Here is a 27,753-nt window from a genome sequence, read left to right as displayed (position 1 = left end):
CTGACCAGTACATTCATCTCCAGTAAGCGTGCTAAATGGAATGTCTTTAACACTCTTAGAATAAATGGAAACAGAACAAGTATATTAGTCACGAGATTCAATGTTTAATGGCGCCATGCTACAACAGGGTATTCCTGCCAACTTATGAGCAATATTTGCCTCTGTGCCTCTCATTTCCCCATGCTCTACTATGCCCTGGCTACATTCTGAAGGACAGGCTCTTTAATTAGATATTTAGTATTTATAAACAGATTACTGGAAAATTTTACAGGCCTGAGAGCCATTCTGTCTATTTACTACATTGTTTTCAATTTTTTTCTGCTTTCACATTATTCATTGTTACAGCACATTTTTATTCATAATGTCCTGTCTGGAGTCAGCAATCACCTACTAGTATTGGGATGGAGAAGAGGAAATGCTTGTAATATGAAAAATCAGGCTGAGAAATCCAGATATACTTCCTACTTATCCCTTCTTCCACCATGTCCGGACTCCTAGGATGGTTATCTGCTCCTCCTTCTCCTTCATTCCTTTAGGAATTGTTCTTTTATGTTGACTTTACCAAAATCTATGATATATTGCTTTCTGATTTTGGTAAACAATCACAAGCTCAAAGCCTGTGTGACAAATTGAACCTGCAGACGTATTTTATTTGGTCACATGTTTTTGTTTTTTGAATGCCACAGTTCCTCAAACTCCTTATTATATCAAACTGATTTTCATCCTTCATTAATTTACCTGACTGGCTTTGTAGACATCCGAGCTTCTCTTACCTATTTTCTGTGTAACCTATGCAGAGGAAAATCAACCAGAGCCCCATTAAGCATGTCACTATTCAGAATCTCTAGGTGCAGGTACAACTGAAAGGTTGGGCTGTGCATTGGGGAAGAAAGGTGGAGAATTTATAGAGCTTTAGCAAGTGAGGTGAACTGAAGTTCAACTTTTTTCAGGAAAGGTTGGTCAAAGAGGTTTTCAGAAGAGGGAAAAGATGTTTTTGCAGCATAGTAGACGTTGATTGGACAATATGGAAATAGGAAGAGGAGTGCAGGGAAAAATGTATGAGGACAAAAGGTTTGCATAAGAGGAGGAAAGGAGGAAGGGTTACATGGGCCAAGGTCATGTTATGCCAATAGTGAAAAACATTGAGTCCTTCAGGGTCTCTTACATCTGCAAAACTGACAATGTTCGGTAGGATGCAGAGCAAGAGAAAGCTTTCAAACTGACTCAGGTTGTCTCATTCAAACAGGTCTGCCCCTTGAACCTTAACCAGCAAATCTAATGTTACCCAAAGTGTCTGGGAAGAGACATACTGTATAGATCCTGTGACATGTCTAATAGAAAAATCATAAAAAAAGGCACCTGAAGTTTTCAGGGAAAGCAAAGCCACTTTTGGCAAATAACTCATATCTGGACCCTGGTAGAGACTAATAGCCTGAACATAGGACACCAATGGAAATTTGCATCCCTAGCAGTTCATAAGTGAACTAAGTATTACTTGATCTTCCAGGCCACATGGCTGGGCATGTGAAAATGTTTCATCATCAAATGGAAGTGGAATATATGAGATCACACATAAGCAGATTCTAAGGACACAAGTAAGACTCAAAAGTAGGTAGCTTATATTCCCTATGAACTCCTTCTTGTTGTTTTCCCATCTTTCTCTTAACCCAGGCTCAATATCATAGGGAATTTCATATGTCTAGTTGATAGAAGGGGTAAAATTCAGGATTGGTTCATAGATAATTCAACACAGTGCGATGACCCCATCAGATGTGCACTGCTGCAGACTTATACTGTACTCAGGGGTGCCATGAAGGAAATCCTTCCAGAAGGCATAATCTTGAACAACATATCTGCTTTCTCCTTTTCTTTGAAGGAAAATGTCCAGAATTATCAGAAAGCCATTGATTCTTTGGCCATGGCTAATGATTATATGGAATAGCCAGGGACATGGAAGGAATAAGTTGTCTTACTGTTGACAAAGAAATCTTAAGAAGAGGTGGGTAGATTAACCTTAACTGGTATATGCAACATGACAGGGACAAACATGAAAGTGCATATACTCCTGGGATAGACAGAATTTTAGCATGACTCCCATTTACCTATATCCTTGTACAATTCCCTCCCATGGAGTGAGAACAGACACTGTGAATATGATGGGATATTAATACCTTGACTACGCTATCTTATATGGTAAAAGGGATTTAACAGCCATAATAAGATCCCTCCCAAATCAGTAGACCTTGAGTTAATAGAAGAGAGATACTATCTTTGGTGGATATGATCTAATCAGGTATCTCTTTAAAAGAGACAGGACATAGCAAAAACACTGATGGCCTCGAGGAAGAAGTAAGCTGTCATGTTGTGAAAGGGCTTTAAAAGTATAGCTCTGACCATGTCATTCTTGTTTGTACAATCCTTTGAATTTTCTTTATCACCTACTACATAGAACTATCTTAAGTGGATGTCAAGAGTCTCAATGAATGTGGCCCTCTTCTGTAATTTCCCTCCAGATTTCCAAATTCATTTTATTACAGATTGTTAGTCTCTGATACACTTAGACTATATGAGAATTTTTCTTCTGATTTCTGATTTGTGATCCTAATCTAATTTGTCCCCTAATTTTTATTGTCTTTTGACAATATTTCACAAAATGGGTGTAATAACTTTATAAACTTCATCTATATGAAGTGCTTATTTTGGTGTCTTTTACGTATTAAATCACAGCATAATATTAATAAATCCAGTTGTACATTAATAGGTCACATGTAAACATTACTAGATGCTGAATTTACTTTTTTAATCAGTTAAATATGTCATTCTTGATATTTAAAAGTCATTTTTCAATTAACATAGATGTATCTGCATATATCTACAAATGTATTTATATACTTGCATTAAAAGCCCTTAGATTTCTAATATACTTTAATCCTAAGAAGCCAAAATCATTGACTATTTAGGAGTCAGTGCTTCATTGCCTGAACCAAAAAATGGAAGCAATGTACGTATGTGTCAAACTTTATTCTCCAGTAAATCAAGGAGAAAATATAAGTGGAAACATAGCACTACCTATGTATTAGTTAGATGGGAACAAGCCATGATAAGGAAATTCAAGAGAACATGCAAGATTTAGATATGTGAAAATACAGATAATCCATAAAGATTTCTAAGCATACTTCTGCATACTGTTTTTGAGAGGATTTCACGCTAATTGATTTGCAGAGCCAAGTGATGGGACTGTCCAGAGTTTATAAAACATGCTGCGCTCTTTGACTACACTTCTAGCAAACAGTTCACATAGATGTGTCTTTTAAGCCTCAAACTGTTCATATAAATCTTGGAGGAAGCTTGAGCAGACATTGAGCACAATGGATAAATCATGAAAATTATTCTGAGGTATTAAGTGAACATTTATTGGTTTTGAAAGGCATTAGAGATTCTCTACTACAAGACTAAAGAAGGACTTAATTACTATTTATTAGGTCACTACTGGGATCAGAGTCTCTAAACAAATAGTCCATAATCTTCAAGAAAACACGCAAAGCATTTTACAGGTAACGAAATTGTGGCTCAGAAAGGTTAAGTAACTCATTCAAGATTGCATCACTAGTAACTGTTCAAATCAAGTTTTAAAATGATATCCATTAGTACAAAATGCTTGCTACTTATTTCACTAAATGGAAAGATATGACAATTTTCTTTTATTTTGTAAAAAAGAAGATCTAATTCTAAAACTTTAAATAATAAAGACCAAATCTTGATTTAGCAGCTAAGGGATAATTTGCGTCAGTCTTATTATCCCAGGGTTACCACAAACTCAGTAGCTTATAACAATTAAACTTTATTGTCTTACAGTTCCAGGAACTAGAAGTGTGAAATCAAGGTATCAGCAGGACTATGCTTCTCTTGAAGTCCATAAGAAAGAATCTGTTCCATGCTTCTTCTAGCTTCTGGCTGTTACTGGTGATTCTTGGGGTTCTATTGCTTGTGGCAGCATCATTCAATCTCTGCCTCCATCACATGGGTGTCTTCTCTCTCTGTGTTTACATGGTCAGTTGCTCCCACCTTACTCCCACATCCTCCTCGCTTAACTGTAACTGACTAAAATTGTGTTGGAGAATGGAGTTGGACCTGAGGCAGCCAAGACTCCTTCATTCAGCTTGGTTAATCGCAGTCCACTGGCTGTAAAGTGTTCAAACAGATTCTATGTAGGATCTCTTCTGCTGCTTCCTGGGGTATGGAGGTTATAGATACAACCACTACTCCAGACAGGCCTGATCACCCTGCTTGGAGTAATGGTATGCATAGATGAAACCTTCCTAATGTGTTGCAGCTGCTGGTGTTCCCACACTTATACTGTAGGCCCAACTGGTCTCATCTGCATGTCTGAGGTGGGAGGTGGGCTTATGTTGTAGAAGCTAATGGGAAGGAGTAGGCTGCTAGGCCAAGGGGTGGACTGCTGGGGAAGTCCTGTACATGCCTACAGGCCATCTCAGCCCTCGTCTACCCTCCTCCCTCTCTACTGTGTGCAGATGTTTCCGTATATTCCACTCCACAGCCTGGGGAAGACATTAGGTCTAATGGACCTGCTTGGATGGACCCGAAACTGGGAATATGTAGCCCCAGCTGTTTATCAGGGCAGAACTCTGCATGAAGGTTGCTTGATGCACGATTTTTGCTCAGTGGCAGGAACCCCTTCCCCCGTGGCTGTATAAATACTTCATCTCCATCAACACAGATTTGTCCCTCCTCTCCAAGGGCAAAACGGGTCGTGCAGAGCTGCCATTCACTGACCCTGATCTGAGCAGTTGGCTTCCCGGGGAGACCAGCCACGATGGGATCTCTTTCCCTGCTCTTTTGGACCTTTTTGTGCTGTGTAAGTAATTAAGTGGTCATTTGTGGAAAGTTTCTGCTTTGTCTGAACCTGTGTTCCCATGACATACCATACAGCAACACACTCCACAGTGACAAAATTTTTTTTTCTATGATTTTTTCTTGCATTTTTATTGTTTTAGGCTTTAACAGTTAGCTCTCTGGTGCATTTTGGGTTCATTACTTTTTATCATGTGCGGTAAGGATCTAAGTTCTCTGTTTCTCTCTGGCTTTCTGTCTTTCTGTCTCTCTATTTATTTCTCTTTTTACATATAGACATCCTATTTTCCCAAACCTAAATGTGGAAAAGATTGTCACTTCCCACTGAATTGCCTTTCACTTTTTCTTTTTTTAACTGAAATTTCTCATTTTATTAAAGAGATGGGTTCTGGAAGACCCCACATAATGTAAATATCACATTGTTATACCAATTCCCATAGGTCTGACAAAACCTACAGAAATTTCTGTTTATAAACTAATCTGACACCTCTCAGTGGCAGCAATGCAAGTTCATAATTCACTAAGCTTGCCAACTTTGAAAATATGCAATTTTTGAATACTTGGTTTTTTTTTTAATTCAATTTTATTAAGATTGTTTAACATACCATACAATCATCTAAAGTGTACAATCAGTTGTTCATGGTACAATTATATAGTTATGCATTCATCACCACAATTATTTTTTTTTCAATTTTTAGAACATTTTCATTATTCCAGAAAAGGAATAAAAATAAAAAATAAAACTCAAATCCTCCCATATTCCTAACCACCTCCCATCATTATTGACTCATAGTATTGGTATTGGTTGCCTTGACTTCCCCAATCAGATTTTCCTAGATCAGAAGGGGCTCAGATCTCAGAAGGGGCCTATATTCAGTATCAGGTTTCCCTGAGGGTGTGTCTTGGAAGATTGACAGACTTTCCTGTGAGGCCTCTAGCTGCTGTGCTCTCCCTAACAGGTGGTGCCTGTTGGCCTGTCACTCCCCACTGGTTAAAGAGGTGTGGCCCCTTTAATTCTCAGCTTAAGTTGTTTCTGTTTTGACTGTTTTCCCCCAGGCCCTGGGGTCTGAGTTCTGAAGGGAGGGAAGGCATTAGAGCTGGGCCCCACCTCCTTCCTCTTCAGGAAGATACACTGCCTAGGGAACTATCTTCTGCTCTTGAATTACTCCTTTTTTTCTCTGACTCTGTTGACTCCACCCTTGTCTGGGTCAGAGTGCTGCAAATTGAAAATGGTTGGGGCTTTCTCCACTGAGCCACTCAGGTTGAGAGAGAGAAAAAAGGGAAAGAAAGCCCCTTTTCAGAGCCAGTCCATGGACCCCCCCCCCCACCCCCCCAGTTTTGTCCATTGGCCAGAGATAGCACCTTGTCTTCTGGGCTCCCTTTCCCAGGGCACAGGCATTTTCTGGCTCTCTAAGATCAGTCATATTTAAAAGCCTCTGTATTTTTCTTCTTCTTTTTAATTAATTTTTTTTTCCATCAGCCCTACCTCCTCTCCACTGGGAGTGACCTCAGGGTACTTTGCTGTGTGTTAGGGGTTTGTCTGTTTGTAGCTTGTATTCAGCAGTCCACGTTTGTTAATTAAAACCCTAGTTGGAGGTAGACTGAGCTATATTCACTTGCTCCTGGAATGCTTCCTTCTCTCACAGCAAGGTCTTGCGACTCAGCCTGCCTCAGGGGAAGGGGGCCCCTGGTGTGGTACCACAGTTTTTACTTACAGCTTTTATGCTGCAATCTCAGCCATTTCACCCATTCCAGGTTTGTGTACAATGTGTGGATAGTCACGGTTGTCCCCCAGCAATTGTTCCAGATTATTTACTAGTTTTCCTGGTTGTTTATTAGTTGCTCCAGGGGACTAACTAAATACCACACCTCTCTATGTCACCATCTTGCCCCTCCTCCCCTTTCACTTTTAAAAAATCATTTGTATCGTAGAATGGAGAACATCTTCTTGACCAAAAGGAGGATGTGAAATGAAATGAAATAAGCTTCAGTGACAGAGAGATTCCAAAAGGAGCTGAGAGGTCGCTCTGGTGGGCACTCTTATGCGCAATATAGACAACCATTTTCAGGTTCTAATGAATGGAATAGCTAGCAGTAAATACCTGAAGCTATCAAACTACAACCCGGAGCCCATGACTCTTGAAGACGATTGTATAAAAATGTAGCTTATGAGGGGTGACAATGTGATTGGGAAAGCCATATGGACCACACTCCCCTTTGTCTAGTTTATGGATGGATGAGTAGAAAACTGGGGGAAGGAAAAAAAACAAAAAAAAGGCACCCAGTGTTCTTTTTTACTTTAATTGTTCTTTTTCACTTTAATTTTTATTCTTATTATTTTTGTGTATGTGGTAATACAAATGTCAAAAATTAATTTTGGTGATGAATGCACAACTATATAATGGTACTGTAAACAATTGAATGTACACTTTTTTTGTATGACTGCATGGTATGTGAATATATCTCAATAAAAATGAATTAAAAAATCAATTGATGGTATAATGAATTATTTTTGTATTTTTTTTTTCAATCCTCAACATTCTGTAGTCCTTCAGCATCAAATGGCTGGTCTCTGCCCTCTTTCTATCTCCTGGTCACCTGTGTTGTCAGTTTTTAACTCCCAAAGTTTGTTCATTAATGTCTGTTCATATTAGTGAGACCATACAGAATCTGTCCTTTTGTTTCTGGCTAACTTCACACAACATAATGTCCTCAAGGTTCATCCACGTTATTATATGATCCATGTCTTTGTTCTGTCTTACAGCGGCATAATATTCCATCATATGTGTATACCATGGTTTGTTTATCCACTCATCTGTTGATGGACATTTGGGCTCTTTCCATCTCTTGGCAATTGTGACTAATGCTGCAATAAACATCGGATATTTCTATCCTTATATAAATATCATACTGTCATTATTACTGTAGTTTTGATATTGAAAAGTCTAAGTATTCCAACTTTATTCCTTTTCAAAATTCTTTTGGCTATCTTAGGTTCTTTGACTTTCCATATGAATTTTAGGATCAGCTTGCTAATTTTTTCAAAAAAAGATGGCTGAGGTTTGTGGATTGCACTGAAACTACAAATCAATTTGGGGAGCATTGTCATCCTAAAAATATTGAGTTTTCCAATCCATGTACATATGCTTTAAAAAAAAAACCTCTCTGGCTGTTCTGACATTTGGGTCATCTCAGAGTCCAGTTCTATCAATTTGTTTACCTGTTGATTTATTTATCTCTTGAATGCTGGACATAGTGTATAGAAGAGCATATGAATTGAAGTCAGTTATGTTTCCACCTGGAAATGTGTACACCCTTTCCACTGTAAGGAGAGCTGTGAGGGGGATGGAGTCAATACAGTAAGGAAATAAGGGTTTGGGTTTGTTATTGGTATTTTTTTTCCCATGCACCACAGGTTTCAAATTTCTCTAGAATTGAATTTGGCCATTGTAACTTTGTGCTTAGAAGGGAGACTTCGTACCAGGTTTTTTTGTTTTTTGTTTTTTGTTTTGAGAAATCTGTGTTCAGTTGTACCACAGGGGGGCTCCCTCCAGACCTCTCTTCTCCTTCCCCAAAAAAGTAGTTTGTTTTTTCTCAGTTCTCCCTTCTAGGCTCATGATGGGAGCAGGCAACAGTTTATGATATCCTGGTCCAATCTCATAATTAGGAAGATCCTATCCCTCTGGGACTCAGAAATTGTGCTTTCTCAACATTCTTTTCCATCTACCAACAGCAGCCAAACTTTTCCTGTATCTGTAATTGGTCTTTCTGAGTAACAGTTTTCTGCCACTCTATCACTGGTAGCTGACCTTTGTAAAAAGTTTAATGTCCAGGACCCATGATTATTTCATAGTCCTCCTCCAGAGAGAAATAGTTTTGCTTCTACCAGTCCCACAAAAGTAATAAAATTTTGCTCTCTTTCCAGTCTTGCCTGCCCCAATCTTTTTCATAAGAACCCATTGGAATATTCTGGAAAAGAGCTTGAGACCAAATTCCAATCCCCCTTGGATGTGTGTTTTCTAGCTATTACAAACAGAAATGCTATCCTATACTAGGCCTGTAAGTATTTATTTTTAAAATTATCTGATTTTATTTTATATGCTTGTATGCCTGGCAGCTCTTACATGCTTCTTTGGTATTTATCTTATTCATTTCCTTTGTGATCAAAGCTGTCTTAGGATCACAAGAAAAGTTATAATTTTGCATATTTTCCAAGATGTTCACATTTTTAGTGTGGGAATGATTTTTTTTTTTCCCTTGTGACTTTCTACATCCTAAGCAGAAGCAGAACTCCTAATAAGCTTTTCTGGAAAAAAAAAAATTTTCCAGAAAATGGGAAAGTTACATATTTTCCTCTTTTTTTTTTTTAATAAGACTGTCATATCCTTTATGCAGAAATCATCAACAAGTTGAGTAGAAGAAAGAAAGTTATAGGGAAATCTCACAAACCTAGATGCAATCCAAGCTTCTAACAAAATATGTTCATACTGGATTCAGAAATATATGAAAATACTTCACGTTCAACTTGAATTAATTCAGATCTTGAAAGTTTAATATAACATCAGAAAATCTATCAACATAAATGGCAACATGGACAGATTAAAGATAGTCATATGCTTTTTTCAATAGATGTACATTAGTTTTGATAACAAAAAAATAATTGCACAATAAAAAGTCTTAGAAAAATAGGTAATGTGGACAATTTCCACATTGTGCTCTGAACTCAACACCATTCAGAGCAACTCCTGAATCTAACCAGAGAAGCTCCTGATTTCAGGGCAACATGACTCGACTTCCCCACCCCGTAAGTAAGCCCCATAATAAAAGCTCATGTCTCAAAAAAAAAAAAAAAATAGTAAAGGGTACTTCCTCAACTTGATAAAAAGGTGCCTATAGAAAATTCATAGCGCACTTGACATTTAATGGTGAATTTTTGAAACATTTCCTTTGGAAATTTGATATGAGGAAAGGGGCTTACTAGTACCACTTCTGTTAGTTGTTTATTACATTAATTTCTGGGTAACATTCAGTTGCTAAAATGTAACAAGGATGCAAATAGGTGAAGTTGCATTTTATGTTATTCTCCCTTACTTCTTTATCTAGCTCTCATAAATAAGTTTGGCTAAAGAACTAAACACACCTAATATGAACTAATACAAGAGTATAGGTTTTTGTTTTGTTTCATTTTTAAGCATGAGCATAAATTGTGCATGGTGATCAATGTGATGTTGATGTTTCTGGTCGAAGAGTCCAGTAGGTAAATTTGAGAGTTTTACAATTTCATACATTTTATATATTTTATATATTTCAAGCCAGGATGTACAGATACTTTTGACAACTACATGAAGTCATTTGCTTGGAAAAAAAAAAGAAAGGATATGGTAATTTGTGTTTGAACTAATTTACATTAGTTATAAATAACTGATAAAGATTAAAATACTCCAAAAATTTGCCTTTAGAAATTATTCTAAATCAATGCATCTGAAATGTTGGTTTAGCAGATATCTCTCAACTCTCTTGTAAGACTCAAAAACTTAATTCAACTATTTACTTTTTGATAATCTCTCTGGAGTGTGTATTTATTAATTCTCATTTGCGTTTTGAGTTTAATACACTGGATAAAAACTATCTATGCTTTTCAACTAGTTTTCAGCTTCCAGTAAAATGATTTAAAAGAGAGCTATTTAAAACAGTAGAAATGAATCCATTTTAGAAATTATTTTTATTATAAAAATCACTGTAAACAATGATTGTGTCTTTATAATGCCATTGTTCAAAGCATAGTGGAGTATCTTTACCCTCAAAAGATCTTTAAAACCACCCAGAGAATGAGAATTTCTTTCCTTTGACAATAAGGAATATAATTTTCAAAGCTGGTGGATAATTCCTATTCTTCACGTCTGACGACGAAAGAAAAGTTCTTAGGATATTGGATGTATCATTTGGCTTGTCCAATGCTGCATCTATAAATTTTGCTGAGATATCTAGCTTATTCATGTCCAAAAGCACTTTTAATTAGTACATTGACTTTTTTGAAGGTATTTTACATTCATGAAACCACATTTAAGCTCATACTCCATGGAAATTTTCCTGTCCTTTTGCCTCTGTCTCTTAGTCAGCAAGCAATCTTCACCTTCAAAGCAGGCAAAAAGGACAATTAATATTGACATTTCAGTGATATGAAATTAGTGACTTACATTAGTCAACAGTTTAATTTAATTTCTATCCCACTTAGAATAAAATCAACTACATACCATTCCACTTGAAAATGTTTAAAATGTTTTCTCCCACTAACATTATGTATAGAACATTGTGTATTTTTTTTAGCACCTATGTCTTCTTGGCTTTGAGTACTCCATTGATCCAGTTAAATTTTATGGTCTAATTTTCCTTCATTAGAAAAATAACTTGACTCCTCTCTTTAACAATCACATGTTGTTTAAGAGCAATATTCAATTGTCTTTTGTAACAGTACTAAAAGATACTGAATAAAGTAAAATGGGGAGTGGTAAGTGCCTGATGTCACTAAGAGGGGGAAAGGAGTCAAAATGCTTCCATATTAGAATATAAATTATTCATTTATTAAACACATGTTAATTAAACAACTTCAATGGACAGGGCATTACAGTTGATGTAAGACAGAAAAATGAAAACATATCTCTCTCTTGATATGGTTTTTTAGTAGAGTTTAAATAGAAGAAAAAAAGCATGCACACATATAACTAACACAGAAGAATGAATGTGATCATTTCCAAAGTTACATACATAATACGGGTCACTAGAGGTCAGAGAAACAAGTTATTTTGTTGTTTTTTTCCCCTTGCTGATATTTACAGAAAATACTCTGCTGTTTCATTAAAAATATACCTACCTTATGACATGGAAAGCCATTCCTGGGTACCTGTCCAAAAGAAAATGCAAACTTTCCTTCCCTACAAAACCATATACCCAAGTGTTCACAACAGCTTTAATTATATTTGTCTCAAACTGAAATCTTTGTAAATTTCCATTAATGAGGAATGAATTAATGAAATAAATAAATGCAGAAAGAACAAACTGCTGGGAGACTCAAGTACACAGAGTACGTAAATGAGTCTCTAAATCTAGAGTGAAAAAACCTAGAAACAAGAGTATGTACTACATGATTATATCTATATAAGAACATAAAGTGACAATGGTTGCCTAGGGCAGGTAGAGAAGGGGTGTGATGGACTATTTTAGGAGTGATGGACTCATTCTCTACCTTGATTTTGCTGGTGTTTCCAATGGCATTAACAACTGTCAAAACTCAGCTGTCTATTGTAAATGGATTCTGTTCATTGTGTATAAATTTTTCCACAATAAACTTGATAAAGATTTGAAAAAAAAGATTTAAAACAAAAAAATACCAAAAACTCCACTTATTCTTTTTCAACAATCATTGCCATAGGATCTTAACACAGAAACATAAATTTCAAAATACTAACTAATGGTAATAGTAAACTTTAGATATTTTATGGCTGTTTGGTGGAAAATTTATCTTGAAAACAGGTATTATTTATAGTATATGTTAGTTTTATACAATGTCAACTATTAAATTATTAGGAGCCAATAAATATTATTACTACTATGATGGTTTTCATAAGTTTATTATATTGCCCTTTTATAACACTATATAGCTCAAAAATGACTTTTCTGGCAAATGTTGCACAAACATAAAATTCTGAAGAAACCATTAAAAGCTTTTCAATAGAAAAGTTTTTTGTTTTTTTTTAAAGAAGAGAATGTTTAGGTTTGGGAATGGTTTGGAGGTATAGAAAAGTGTTCTCAATGAACTGACAGACACTCATTACAACATTCTATTTCTTTTTTACTCTGTTATTTTTATGACTTTTATAATTGCCATAGATTTTAAAAGGCCCATTTTGCAAAACATGATTCCTAACTGGCTTTAGTCAGGAAGCTGATCTGATAATCCAAGATGGTTAACCTTATGTGTTCTGTAAGCTCAGCAAATGTCCTTAACATTAACAATGAAGAAATCCATGGTTTGTGTTGATGTAAGTTTCTAAAGAGTAAAGAAATAATAAGGCTATATTGGTGAAATATTTAATCTCACATTTACTCTACGTTAAAATTAATAATTATTACCCTTGGAGGAGAAATCTCTAGTCTTATCTTTCTCCTCTCTCCTCATATTGTTTTGATAAATATGAAATATTTATTAAATAAGGGGCTCATGACATTATACCTCCTCTTTGGCTCATTATATTTTCCAGGAGATGGCACTATAGCTCTTTGTTTTAAGGTTCAGATAACAAATCTATAAGCCAAAGGTGACCTTAATATTGCATTGTATAATATTGTGTTAATTAAACAGTTTGTTTGGTCCACTATGTATTCTTAAATTATTTCCTTTGCATGTTGAGATTATAAATTATTTTTCTATGTCTATATTAAAAGTATTATGTGTTCTACCTCAGTCATATAATATATGATTTTACTAAATGACTTGTTTCATTTTGCAATTAAATTCAAGGAAGAGCCAGCCCTGTAAAGGAGAAAATAAAAAATATTTATGTATCAAAATGACAGTGTTTAATAAATAATAATAAACTGCAACCATAACAGTATAGATTAAATTCAACCTAGTTGACATTTGTGATAATGTAATTCCAATATGCTATTCTGTAATTTTGTTACCTTTAATAGGCATATATTTCCAAATGAAGAGATTTTGACTTTTCACATCAAATAAGGTATGAAATTATTTTTCAATGATTCATTATGTAAACTTTTTGATATTTTACCTTTTGTAGATTTTTCTCTTATTGCATTATATTGTATTATGCAACTGTATGCAGGTATTTGCTTGCCAAAGCATTGTGAACTATCAGGGGATTTAAAAAACAAGAGTTCTAATGGAAAAAGTAGAAAGCCTGCCTGACCAGATTGAGAAATGTGAGCAGAGATATGGGTACACTAAGAAAAAATCTAAAGGAAGTGTAGGAATCCAAAACTTAGTTTCTGAAATAAAGAGTGTCTTAGATGTGCTCATCAGCAGACTCAACTGGAAAAGAGTAAGTGAACTTGAAGACTGGTCTATAGAAACTGCACAAATGAAATATAAAAAGAATTCACAACTAGTAGACCTTCCCTACAATGGTAAACAAATTCTTTAGGCAGAGGGAAAAATATAGGTCAGAAACCTGGATCTAATAAAGAAAGAAAAATTGCTAGAGAACAAATAAATGAAGGTAAAATACAATATTTATTTTTTCTTATTCTTGATTGATCTAAAAGATACTTGTTTAAAGCAATAATAGCATCAGTGTATTGGATGATTATAGCATATGGATACATGAAATGAATGGCCACAATTCATGTTAAAGAGAAGGAGCAATTAGGAATACTCTGTTATAAGGTATCTGCTTATAAGGTACACTATACTACATGTGAAGCCATATAACATTACTTGAAATGGACTTAGATTAGTTAAAATATATTTTAAAGTCTAGGTCAATTGTTAAGTATAAGTAAAGATAAAAAAATATAGTTTATATGCAAAGAGAGGACATACGCTAATTTAGCATCTAAAAAGCCTAAAATGTAGAAAAAGAGGGAAAAAATTAAGAAAATGCAGCAAATATAAAAGTTACAGATGTAGATATTTATCCAAAATATCAATTATTATTTTAAATGCAAATAGTCTAAATACAACAAAGAGAATGTCAGAATTAATAAAATAACTAGACCCAACAATATTTTGTCTACAGGAAAGCCACTTTAAATATATAGACTCAAAGAGGATAAAAGTGAAGGCACGGAGAAAGTTATACCATGCTAACACTAACCAAAAGAAAGCTGGAGTAGCTATATTAATCTCAGACATAGGGAACTTCAGAACAAGGAAAATTATCGTGGATAAAGGAGAACATTACAAAATTATGAAAGAATCAAATTTGTGTAAAGACATAACAATCCTCAATGTGTATGTGCCCAATAACAAACAATGCACCCAAATACAAGAGGCAAAAACTGACAGAGCTAATAGACAAACTCACCATTAAATGCAGAGACTTCAACAGCCCTCTGACAATAATTATTAGGTCAAGCAGACAGGAAACAGCAGGATATAATTTAACTGAACAGCATTATCAATCAACTTGATCTAATTGACATTTATAGAATATACTGTCCAACAATAGCAAAATATACAACTCCTATAACTCAAAATGGAATATTCACCAAAATAGATAATATTCTGAGCCAAAAAAAAAAAAAAGCATGCCTTAACAAATGCCAAGGAATAGAAATCAAACAACACATGTTCTCAAGTCACAGTTAAATTAAATGAGAAATCAATAACACAATGAAAAAATAGAAAGTATAGTAATTGGAAAGGAAGAAATAAGTGTCCTGGTTCACAGATGACATGATTGTCTCTACAGAAAACCCCAAACATTCTACAGAGAAATTCTTGGAACTAATAAAGTAATATATCAATGTTGCAGGACAGAGGATAATATATAAAATTCAATTTAATTTTTTAAATGCTAGCAACAAACAACTGGAATTTGACATTTGAAATGAATACCAGAGAGATATTCCATGTTCATGGATTGGAAGATTCAATATTGTTAAGAAGTCAGTTATTCCCAACTTGATCTATAGGTTCACCACAATCCCAATCAAAATTCTGCCAGGCTATGTTATAGATACTGACATGCTAATTTTAAAATATGCATGAAAAGTTAAATTACCTAGAATAGCCAACACAATAATGAAGAAGCAGAATAAAGTTGCAGGGCTCATGCCAGCTAATTTAAAGACATAGTACACAGCTATATTAATCAAGGAAGCATGATATTGGTGAAAGAATAGGCATATAGATCAATGGAAGAGTAGAGAGCCCATTAAAAAGCACACACACACACACACACACACACGTATGATCAATTGATTTTTGACAAACGCACAAAGCAATTCAATGCAGAACGGATATTCTTTTCAACAAATGTGTTGAAACAATTGGACATTAATACGCAAAAAAAAAAAAAAAAAAAAAAATTTACCTAGACCCAGACCTTATACTTTATAGAAAAATCTACTCAAAATGGATAATAGACCTGAATGTAAAGCATAGTATTATAAAACTTCTAAAAGAAAACATAGGGGAAATTCTAGGTGACCTTGAGTATGGTTATAAGTTTTTAGAAACAAAACTTTGAGCATGATCCACAAAAGAAAAAAAAACAGTAAATAAGTTGGGCTTTAATAAAATTAAAAACTTCTGCTTTCTGATACTCTTAAGGGAATGAAAATAAAATCCACAGACGTGGATAAATATTTGCAAAACACTTACCTGATAAAGGATTCACATCTAAAATATATGAAAGCTCTTAACTTATAAATTAAACAGTTAAATATGGATAAATATCTGAATAAACACACAAAAAAGATACACAGCTAATAAATTAGCATATTAAAAGATGCTCAATAGTATTTTCGATTAGGGAGTTGCCAATTAAAGCAACAGTAAGACACTCTGATACACCTATTAAAATTTATGAAATTAAAATAAAACAATTGTTGGCAATAATGCAGAGAAACAGGTACTTTCATTGCTCGTGGGAATACAAACTGATACTGGCACTTCGGAAGACATTTTGGCAATTTCTTACATAGTTATATGTAGTCTTACCATAGGGTCCAGCAATCATATGTTGGAATCTGATTCATTTGAAACTTATGTCCATGCAAAAATCTGCAAGCAAATGTTTATAGCAGCTTTACTAATAACTGTCAAAAACTTGACACAATCAAAATGTCCTTCAGCATGTGAGTAGATAAATGAACTATCTTACATCCATACAATTGAATAGTATTCAATAATAAAATGGAATGAACTGTCAGGTCATGCAAAACCATAGACAACTTTAAGGGCATATTTCTAGGTGAGGGAAACCAGTCTGTAAAGGGTATATGTATGATTCTTTTCGTATGCCATTCTGTAAAAGGCAAAATATAGAGATAACCAATGTAGGGGTTGCATGGGGATTGGGGAGAGAGGAGAGCTATTCAATATTTTTACATATAAAAAATCATCTAAGAGGTCTAGGAATGTCAGGATGAAATTTTCACTGTGATAAAAGAATCAAACTATTTCAAAAATGTAATATCACTGAAGTGGTCGGGGGAGAATAGTGCAGATTTAAATAACTTTGGCAATGTGGGGAGACTATAAGACACAGGAAAAAAGAAATGTATGTAAGCACTGTTTTCTAGTTGGTAAATATATTTCCTACAGTGGTATGGGTTAACAATTGTGATACTACTACATATGTGTACTAAAATAATTAAGTGGATGCTGGATGATGGAAGTCAGATTTTTCACTTGGGAGTGAAAAGTTACAGACATTCAGGGGAAGAAGGCTAAAATGATCCATGTAGAAATGGTTTGGTTTTGAGTTGGAGAAGTCAGTATGAGCTCATGTTTGGCTCAATGAAGATATAGATACTCACAAATAGATACAAGAAATCTGGTTCCTTGCCAGTCTGAATAGGTTTGTCCTGGTTATTTCATAGTTTCAGTAAGAATTTTTTTAAATCAGTATATAATTGGGTAATGTTATTGTACAACCAAGACCATATCTGGAGCATCATATTTGAGAACGATTTTTATTCAATTCCAAATACCAAGCCCACTATAAAGGAACAAGTGTTGACTTTATATGGAGTCAAATCTTACAAAATGCTCCAGGGAAAACTGACCTGTTGCTTAGCTTTAGGATGCTAGCCCAAAGGCAAGAAGGAGTCTAGGAATTTAGCAAAATTTGGAGACCTCATGAAGAGCATAATTCACACATATTTATAAGTACAGCAGTTGAAATCTGGTGGAGTGTTTTTTGGAGTGAATTTCCTACCCATTGAATAAAAGAGGTAATAATAGAGGCTTTAGAAACCCAGTGCAAGACTCTTTATGAAAACTTCCAAACTAAAGTTCATTCTGTGATCTTAGGAGTTGACCAATAGTTTATGGCTCCAGCCTTGCAAAGCAAACTCAAGAAGAACTAAATGAATAATTAGGAATCTTGCCGCACCTATGAAATAACCAGGACAAACCTAATGAGACTGACTTTTTTGTGTGGTCAAAAGTACCACTTGGAAATTCTTTATAGAAAGAACTACCTTTTTAAGTCTTGGCACACTTTTTATTTAAATATTGTAAATACTATGTAATCTGGGTGCCAGTCCAAACTAAGTCAAAGTGAGAAAGGCCAAATGAATTGGACATTTTGTTGTTATTCTCTAAGTAGCAGTATTCTGTTATTAAACAAATAATTTATCTCCCTTAATAAAATTGTTCCTGGGCTAAATTTTCTGTACTATATTCTGTTGTGATTTGTTTGCTTTTGGTTTTAATTCTTTGTAAAAAATAATTTCTATACTATATTTTGTTGTGGTTTATTTTTGGGTTTAGTTCTTTGTAAAAAATAGTTTCTATACATCTAGTTCTACCAAAAGTTGGCCATGTAGGTAAAGAGAGACAGGTCAAATTACTAGTTAAAAAAATCACCAGGCCATTTATTTAACCTGATGAAATGTTATCCATTCTTTTGTTAAAAAAAAAAGTGTATTATAGAAACTGACCTGACTGTTTCAATAGACTTCTAGCCAGGCTTCCAATTTCTCCCTTTCCTATTTAATCCTTCACTAAGCCTACAGGATTACATTTCAAAACTAACATCTGATCATGTGAATATTCAGTGCTCTTCATTAATCAGGGTAACTCCAAGGTTATTTAAATTATTTTAAAATACAGTTAATGGTAAATTAAAATTATTTTTACTCAAATTTATTTAAATATAATTGGGAACACTTCTTTTGATGAAATATGTTGGATATTTTCCATTATTTCATATATTTTATTGTTGAATATTGCTTATTGCTAGAATGGGATAGGATATAGCCTCATGCTTTTCCTATTTTCCATTTTTACGGATGTAAATTATGAGAAAATTTGTTCCATTAAGTAGGAAGGAATGGGCATAGGTTTGTTTTTGTCCCCTCCTCCCCCTCACAACATTCATTTCTTTGGGATCATATGGCAAAAATTACATCATGATCTACCATGAGAAGTTACTTTTAATTGCCTATCAAACTCAATTAGATCCCCTTAAAATATTGTTAAAAGAAAATACATAGAAATTGTGATTTTCTTAAAAGAATGTGCTATTAGGCATTAGTTTAGCATTTCCTCAAAAGTTAAACATAGAGTTATGTAATGATCAAGCACTTCTACTCCTAGGTGAAATGAAAACGTGTGTCCACATAAAACTTGTACATGAATGCATACACAAATGTGAGCAAATATGAAATATGAACTCTGTTCAGCATTATTCATAGTAGTCTCAAAGTAGAAACAACCCAAATGTACCTCAACTGATGAAGGGATAAATAAAATAAATAAAAACATGGAATATCCATACAACAAAATTTTATTTGTCAATAAAAAGGAACAAAATACTGATATATGAACCTTGAAAACATTAGACTGAGTCAAAGAAGCCAGGCACTAAAGACCACAAACTGTATGATTTCATTTATATGAAATGTCCAGAATAGACAATTTTATAGAGACAGAAAATAAATTAGTATTTGTCTAAGGCTAAGAGTTTTGGTGGAAAATAGGAAGGAACATTTGTTGGTTACCTGGTTTTTTATTGAGGTGATGAAAATGTTCTAAAATTGATTCTGATTATTGTACAACTCTAGGAATACACTAAAATCCATTGAATTGCACACTTCACTTGATAAATTTCATTATATGAATTATATCACAATAAAATTGTTACAAAATAGTTTTGATAGTCAATCAAATAATTTAAATTCTCTTTCAATATTCTTGGAAACAAATACATAGAAATACTTGATTTTCTAAAAAGATGCATTAATTCATCGTTAGACTCATTTACTTTCTTAATAATATACTGCAAATTTCAACTTTTGTGCTTGGAAATTTTTACTCCTTAGGAAAACATACCATAGTAACATCTGGGTAGGTGAAAGGAGTTTTTCTATTTTGTAAAGTGAAGGAAGGGAAGGAGAACCAGCATAACAAATGGGCTTTATACTTTTAGTCAGGTTAATTGACTTTTGGAAAGAGCTTCTATGGCATTGATTCCCTTTTCTATGTGCCTAGGTGTCTGTACCCCAGGAATATGTTTCCTAGATATTTCCTAGTGTAAAGATCATTGGTCTAGAGCTTCTTAAAACAGCAACCATTAGCCATATGTGGCCAGTAAGATTTAAATGAACAAAAATAAATAAAATAAGAGTTTCTCTATTAAACTAGTTATATTTCAAGTGCTCACAAACCACATATGATCATTGGCTAATGTGTTGGACAGAGCACAGATACAGATATTTCTATTAACAGCCCTAATCTAAAGAATCAAGACTATATTCTCTGGCCTGATATAGATCCCCTCCTGATCAGGGTCCAATGCTCCTGCCCAGCCTCTACTTCCAGCACAGCCCATCCTAGGTGTCTGGCAATGTGTACTCGCTGTCTTACTCTTCCTAAATACAACAGGCTCTTTCAGCCTCGGTGCACTTGTAAATATTGTTTCCATCTTCGCTTAAGGAAACTTGTCTTTCGTGTTCTTATTTCTGTGCTGCCTACACTGAGAAGCATCTCTGACTTCAAGAAGCAGGATCTCTCATTTGTATGTATTCTCATAATACTTTCCATGTATTTCTTCTGAGTACACATATACATTGTATTGTTATTGTCTGTTACACTTTTCCCTTTTAGACTGTGTGTCTCTAGAGATTCTGGTATGTGTTTTATGTATTATTTCATCCCCATTATCTAGATGGCAGGTATTCAATAAAATTTTGATTTTTGAATGTATTTGCAGAAGTAAATGATCAAGATTAGTCATTAAGATGTTATATATTTGTACAGCCATTTCAATTATATTTTATACACTCCAACTGTATAGTGAGTCACTTTCAATAACTTTTGCCTATTATTCATTATAATTATTTCATATATTAAAAATGCATTTTAGTAACATTCATAGCATAGTGTTAAATATATTTACCATATTCCACAGCATTCTACCTATTCTATTGTACCATTTCATTAGACATATTTGTGTATTCATTTTTCATTTGGATTTATGAAACACACACAACTGTAAATTTATAAATGGCCATTGTTCCAAAAGTTCATTATTGAGATAGCTGTTTTGAAATTATAATTTGTCTTCCCATACAACAAAGGCTTTAAATTATAAATAAATTTGATGGCAGTTAATCAAAGCCCATTCAACCAATAATTTCTCGAAATATGGTGCCAAAATATAATTGTAATCCTATTTGAAATAAAATAACAACACCTGAAGGAAGGATGATGCATTCTGAGTCCATCTGAACTATATCAGAACCACTTCAACAAGTCCTTTGGAACTCAGGTCGAGTAAGGTTTAGAGGCAAGTATACTGAGAAATGATTCAGTGTTCTTACTAAAGTGTGATTCATGGGTAGTGACAGCATTGGCACTACCTGGAAACATCTAAGACGTGTAGAATCTCAGTCCTCACACCAGGCAACTGAGTTAGAATCTGCATTTTAACAAGACCCCTAGGCAATTCACATTAATATTTGAGAAACGTCAGAGATCAAAAGTAGAATTTTTCTTTTCATAACTGTGTAAGGAAAGGCAGCCACTACTGTCAAGTATTTATATAAGAGAAAGACCTACTTGAGACAACTAATTTCTGGGAATTACTAATTCAGGGGCAAAGGGATATTTCTTCAACAGAGATTTAGGAAAGAGAGCAAGACTTGGTCTCTTCTGTGGTCTATTTGCATGTGAGTACATATATAAAATATGTAAAATCAAAATTTTTATATAAATAATAAAATGAACATGTCAAAGATTTTATTTAACTCATTCTTTAATGAGGGAACCAGTAAAATATTTCAGCTATTTCAAGGAATTCAAACACACACACATATATAGAAAATCAGGAAAAAAGAAATGAATTTAAAATCACTCTCGGACTTGTCCATATCAACAGGACTAAGGTAAATTGCATCTCCAACTGTGCCAGTCTGGATGTCTTATGTCCCCCCAAAATGCCATGTTCTTTAATGCAATCTTGTGGGGGCAGACATATTAGTGTTGGTTAGGTTGGAATTCATTGATTGAGTGTTTCCATGAAGATGTGACTCCATAAACTGTGAATAAATGTTTGATTGGATTATTTAAATGGAGATATGGACCTCACCCATTCAGGGTGGGTCTTGATTTAAACACTGGAGTCCTATAAAATAGCTCACAAACAGAAGGACCTCAGAGCAGCTGCAGCTTAGAGACATTTTGGAGATAGCCTTTGAAAGCAGACTTTCGCCTACACTTTGCTCCAGAGAAGCTAAGAGAGGAAAAATGCCCCAAGAACAACATTTTGAAGAATGCATGGGAGCTGAGAGAGGAGCTGAAACACAACCTGGGATTAGCATATGCCAGCCACGTGCCTACCCAGCTAACAGAGGTTTTCCAGACGCCATTGGCCTTCCTTTGGTGAAGGTATACTCATGTTGGTGCCTTAATTAGGACATTTTCATGGCCTTCAGACTGTAAATTTGTAACCAAATAAATCTCCTTTATAAAAGTCAATCCATTTCTGGTATCTTGCATAACAGCAGCATTAGCAAACCAGAACACCAACTAACAACATTTGGGTTTGTATGGCCAAGAAAATTTATTTAACTTATCACTTTTCCACAACTAAGAATGCTTTAAAATAGCTCAAAGACAGTGAAAGGTAGAGGTCCCTATATAATCAGGTGACTTGATAAGGTAAGCAAGTCAAGACACCTTGTGATCTTAAAAAAAAAATCTTTACTGAGGTATAGCATACCATAAAATGCACCCATTTAAACAGGATACTCCAATGATTTTTAGTATATTCACAGATATGAACAACCATCACCACAGTCAATTTTAAAACATTGTCATCAACTCAAAATAATCTCCTAACTTTTTATTGTTATCCCTCTTTGTCCCCTCTTATTCCCCAGCCCTAAGCAACAACTTATCTATTTTCTTTCTCTATGTATTTCCCTATGCCAGTCTTTCATATGAATGAGAGCATAAAATATGTGGATTTTTGCAACTTGATTCCTTTCATTTAGTGTAGTGTTTTCAAGATTTATCCTGATCATATCACATATCATTACTTCATTTCTTCTTAAGGCTAAATAATTCCCCAATGTATTTATATTCCATATTTTGTTTATTCATTTGTCCACTGCTGGATATTTTGGTTGTATTTACTTTTTGGCTTCTGTGAATAATGATATAAGCCTTCATATATATGTTTTTGTGTAGACATGTATTTTCATTTCTCTCGGTGTGTACCTAGGAGTGGCATTGGTGGATCATACGATAACTCTATGTTTAATCATTTGATTAATCAACTGATTAAACTCTATGTTTAATCATTTGAGGAACTGCCAGACTCTTTTCCACCATGACTGAATCACTTTACATTTCTACTATCAGTGCATAAGGATTCTGCTTTCTCTGCATCCTCACAAACACTGCATTGAAATGATAGTAATGATCTTGAATCCCCAAAATTGTAAACATGTTTTGACCAGAAAATATAATTGTAAAGAAATTAAGAGACATACTGAAATATTGTAAACATGATGACCTAAAATAGAACGTAAAAAGCATGAGTTTGTTATAAGTGATAATCAACATTTGCAGGAAGAAATGATATGGACTGGCTTAGTGCCAGCTAGACCGGCAATTCTTATAAAAATCCAGTAAAGATTCTGCCCCCGGGGAGTGTCAGGTGGAGGCAGATTGACCTCCAGTCTGACTCCTGGCTGCAATGGCCATGTGGTGAGATTTGCTGCTGTTCTCCCTGGCACCTGCAATCAGACCCATGCCTCCCACTGTCCATGGCTTTAGATCCTCTACCTACATTTCCTAGGACCTGCCTTCCCAGTTCTGTCCCTAAAAGGTCTGCAGTCCAGTGGCAATCTGGCCAATACATTTTAGAGACTTTGATCTCCTACACCTTCAAATATATTGTGTGCCCTGGCTTGATTATTGTGCATTAGGCATATTGGAAGCTGCAATTAAGTGAGCAAGTAAGTGTCATTGGGCATTCAAATTGGAATAGGGTGGGGCCTGCTTTCAAATGCTAAATTTACATTCAATTTCAATCTGCTTTCGGTTTATTACAACACTGCCAGGGCACACATGTTATAATCTGACTTTTTATTCTAACCATTCTAGTGGGTGTGGAGTGGCATCTCATTGTGGATTTCATTTGTAATTCCCTTATGACTAATAATGGTAAGCATATTTTCAGGTACTTATTGGCCATTTGTGTATCTTCCTGGAGAAAGTCTATTTAGATCCTGTCTTAGCCTGCTAGAGCTGCTATGATAAATACCGCAATGGGTTGGCTTAAAAAACAGAAATTTATTGTCTCCTGTCGGAGCTAGAAGTCTAACAGCAAAGGATTGGCAGGGCTTGTGGAGTCTGTAGCATCCCAGCTATCATCACCTGATGATCTGTCTCACTTCTATCTGTTCCTCTGATTTCTGTCAAATTCTGGCTTCTACTGACTTCTGCTTTTTCTGATTGATTTCCTTTGGTTCTGATTTCCTTTGCTTGAAAGGATTCCAGTCATATGGATGAACACCCACCCTGATTTAGTTTGTCTTCATCAAAATAAGATCTTTGAAGGTCCTATTCACAAGTGAGTCCTCAAGTTAACGAATAATAGCATCTTCAATGGTCCTATTACAAATGGGTTCACACCCACAGGGAGGCAGTTTAAGACTTGAACATGTCTTTTGGGGGGTTAAAGATGCAATCCCCAACATATCCTTTGCCCTTTAAAAAAAAGTTATCTTTTTATTATTGAATTGTAAGACTTTCTATGTTCTAGACAACAAATCCCATAACAAATGATTTTCAAATATATTATTTGAAAAAATATCTGACAGTATATTTTAGCTTTTCATGGCTTATTGAAGTAATTTAAAATATTTAATTGTGCTTTTTGCATCAAAATTTAGTTGAATATTATAATTGTATGTCTTCAGCATTGGGAAAAATAGTAAGGTTTTGTGTAAAGTTTAACAAGAAATTCTCAGTTCTCTGTCTCTGTCTCCCCCTCGTCCTCTCTCTCTCCACACACTTTCTCTCTCACACACACAGACCATTATGATTAATAGGGGATAAATTTTAGGATCCATTACATTATGTTCAGATTTAGTTGCTGTGAATTGAAAATGAATACTCAGATATCTAAATAAGAAAACAAACAATAAAAATTCCAAAAGTATGATAAAATCATACCAATCTGAATATCAAAAAGTAAATTGGTTTGTTATTGACATTTAATAAAATAGGTAAAGTTGTGGATTAGAGACATAGAATTGGGGCCTATTCATGTGATGTCAATAAGGAGATTTCATTGACTAAAGCATCTCTTAACACCTTCCTTCACTGGTTTCTTGCTGTATCATTTCAAAAAATTTCTCAAAAATTTTAATGGCAAAACATAACGATGAATGTTAGCTGTAATTTAGCTGGTTATGAAATCTTCAGATCTATTTCTTCCCTGGTGCCTTTTTACTATTTGAATCCACTGTCTTGACACTTAATGAGATATTGAAAAATACTTCCTCTAAGCTTTAGTGTTTGCTATTAGTATTTATTGAAATATATTTTATATTTTCTAGAGGTGAACTTACCTTTGTAACAATATGTACTGAGTAAGTATTAATATACAGAAGACCCCACAGACTCAGAAAATAAATAAATTATTACTCTAAGCAGAATTGAAAAGGAAGATACAAAAATAACTTTCATCCTTACTTCAGGTGAGAGCATTGTATTCACTCTGTTAGGCCTTGTATCTAAAAAAAAAAAAAGAAAAAACAAAATTCAAACAGGAATGTGTTAAACAATATCAAATGAATAATATCTTATGCCATAGAGTAAGTCTTTTGACTTTTAAGAGCCAAATGTAGTATACAACTCAATCAAATGTAAGTGACCCAAAAGACTTTAATGAAATATAAGAATTTTTCTTTTCAAAATAACAAAATATTGAATTTATTCATGATTTATATTATCAAGTGTCCCAATTAATATACCTATAATTTATATGGCTAATTCAAGAAATGTGTTTTCATAAAGATGGTTCAACAGATTGACAGACAATCTTTGAAAAGGAAGACTAATTAGTTTTCTATGTTACAAAAACTCTACCATTGTTTTGAATAGCAGCATGTTGTTGCTACTTTTGTAATTCATAACAAAACAAGTCAGGAAAATTAAATTATTATAGTTGGAATAGCTTAATGTTGAAGTAACTCATACCCGGAAAGCCATAAAAATTAAAGTAATTTCATTGGCACTTCAATAAAAACATTTTGAAGAGAAAATTCTATAATGAGAAAAGTTTTCAGTCTCTTCTTGTTTCTGAACCTATACATTAAAATATTTGTTTTGTTTGTTTTTAAAAATCCAAGTAATATTTCCTATTGAATTTATGGTTTGAACATGCATTATTCTAATTTATGTTGCAAAACTAGTTTGTCCTTTCATGGAAAAGTTGAACTGATTCAATGAATATATTTAATAGTGTAAAGGGGCTTTAACATGCTGTGCCCCAATCATAGATCTAGGAATTGAAAAATTCTGTAAGTCAGTATCTTAGTCCAAAGTCTTTATCACGCCTAGAGAAATCAAGTGATTTATTCAAAACACAGCCAACAATTGGCTAGGGACATCAAAGATTCCCACTGTGGTATTTGTCTTTTTTCCGTGACATCATGAGGTCTCCCAGAATTAAAAATGCACATAATTTTACCCTGTATCATTAAATGGACATTTTACACTTATGGCTTGGTAGATTAAGTAGATTAGATTGGGAGCTATAGATGCTATTACTAATGCTTTTTGCTATATATTGTTATTTTTATTGCCATTTCTTGTGAAAACACACATACATGTTCCCAAAATATGTGAATTGTGGTGTTTCTAAAATTTATTTCCTTTTAATGATAATACAGGGAAATCTATTCAATGGAAAGAAAAGAGGACAAATACAGTAGATGTTGGCATATTTACTAGCAATTGTTTTATATGTATATGTATATATGTATGTCAAAAGGATATTTTCAGAGATACTTTAATACTTCTAATAAATTGTGAATTATCTGAGTTAGAGGTTGTAATGTTTACTTTTGAATCCCTTTCACCCCCATCACTTGCCTTCAGCTGAGTAGTCTAAGTCACCTGAACAGATCTTTATTTGCCACTTTTTTTCCCTTTAAGCTCTTACCGAAGATATTTACCTAATAATCATACTTTTTGTATCCATCCATCCTTTTTATTTTCCCTTTAAGTCGAGTTGTCTCCTGTATTTCTTTTTAATTAGAGAAGTTTTAGGTTTACAGAAAACTCATGCAAAAATAGTGTTCCTACCCCTATTGTTGACACTTTGCGTTATTGTGGTACCTTTGTACAATTGACAAAATAATATTAAAATTGTAGTATTAAATATAGTCCATAGTTTACATTAGGTAAGCATTACATTTTTTCTCCTAAACCACCCTATTATTTACCCCTTGAATTAGTGTGGTACATTTGCTGTAATTCATGAAAGAATGTTTTTATACTTGTACTATTAACCCTACTCCTTCATTTACAGTAGGATTTACTGTATTACACAATCCTGTGTTTTATCTTTTAATTTATTCTAGTAACACTTTTTAACCACATTCACAGACACAATTCATTGCTATAAATTACACTTACAATATTGTGCCACCATCACCACCATCCAT

Source organism: Choloepus didactylus, chromosome 5, assembly GCF_015220235.1.
Source record: "Choloepus didactylus isolate mChoDid1 chromosome 5, mChoDid1.pri, whole genome shotgun sequence".
Taxonomy (NCBI): Eukaryota; Metazoa; Chordata; class Mammalia; order Pilosa; family Megalonychidae; genus Choloepus; species Choloepus didactylus.
This window is presented reverse-complemented; position numbering follows the sequence as displayed.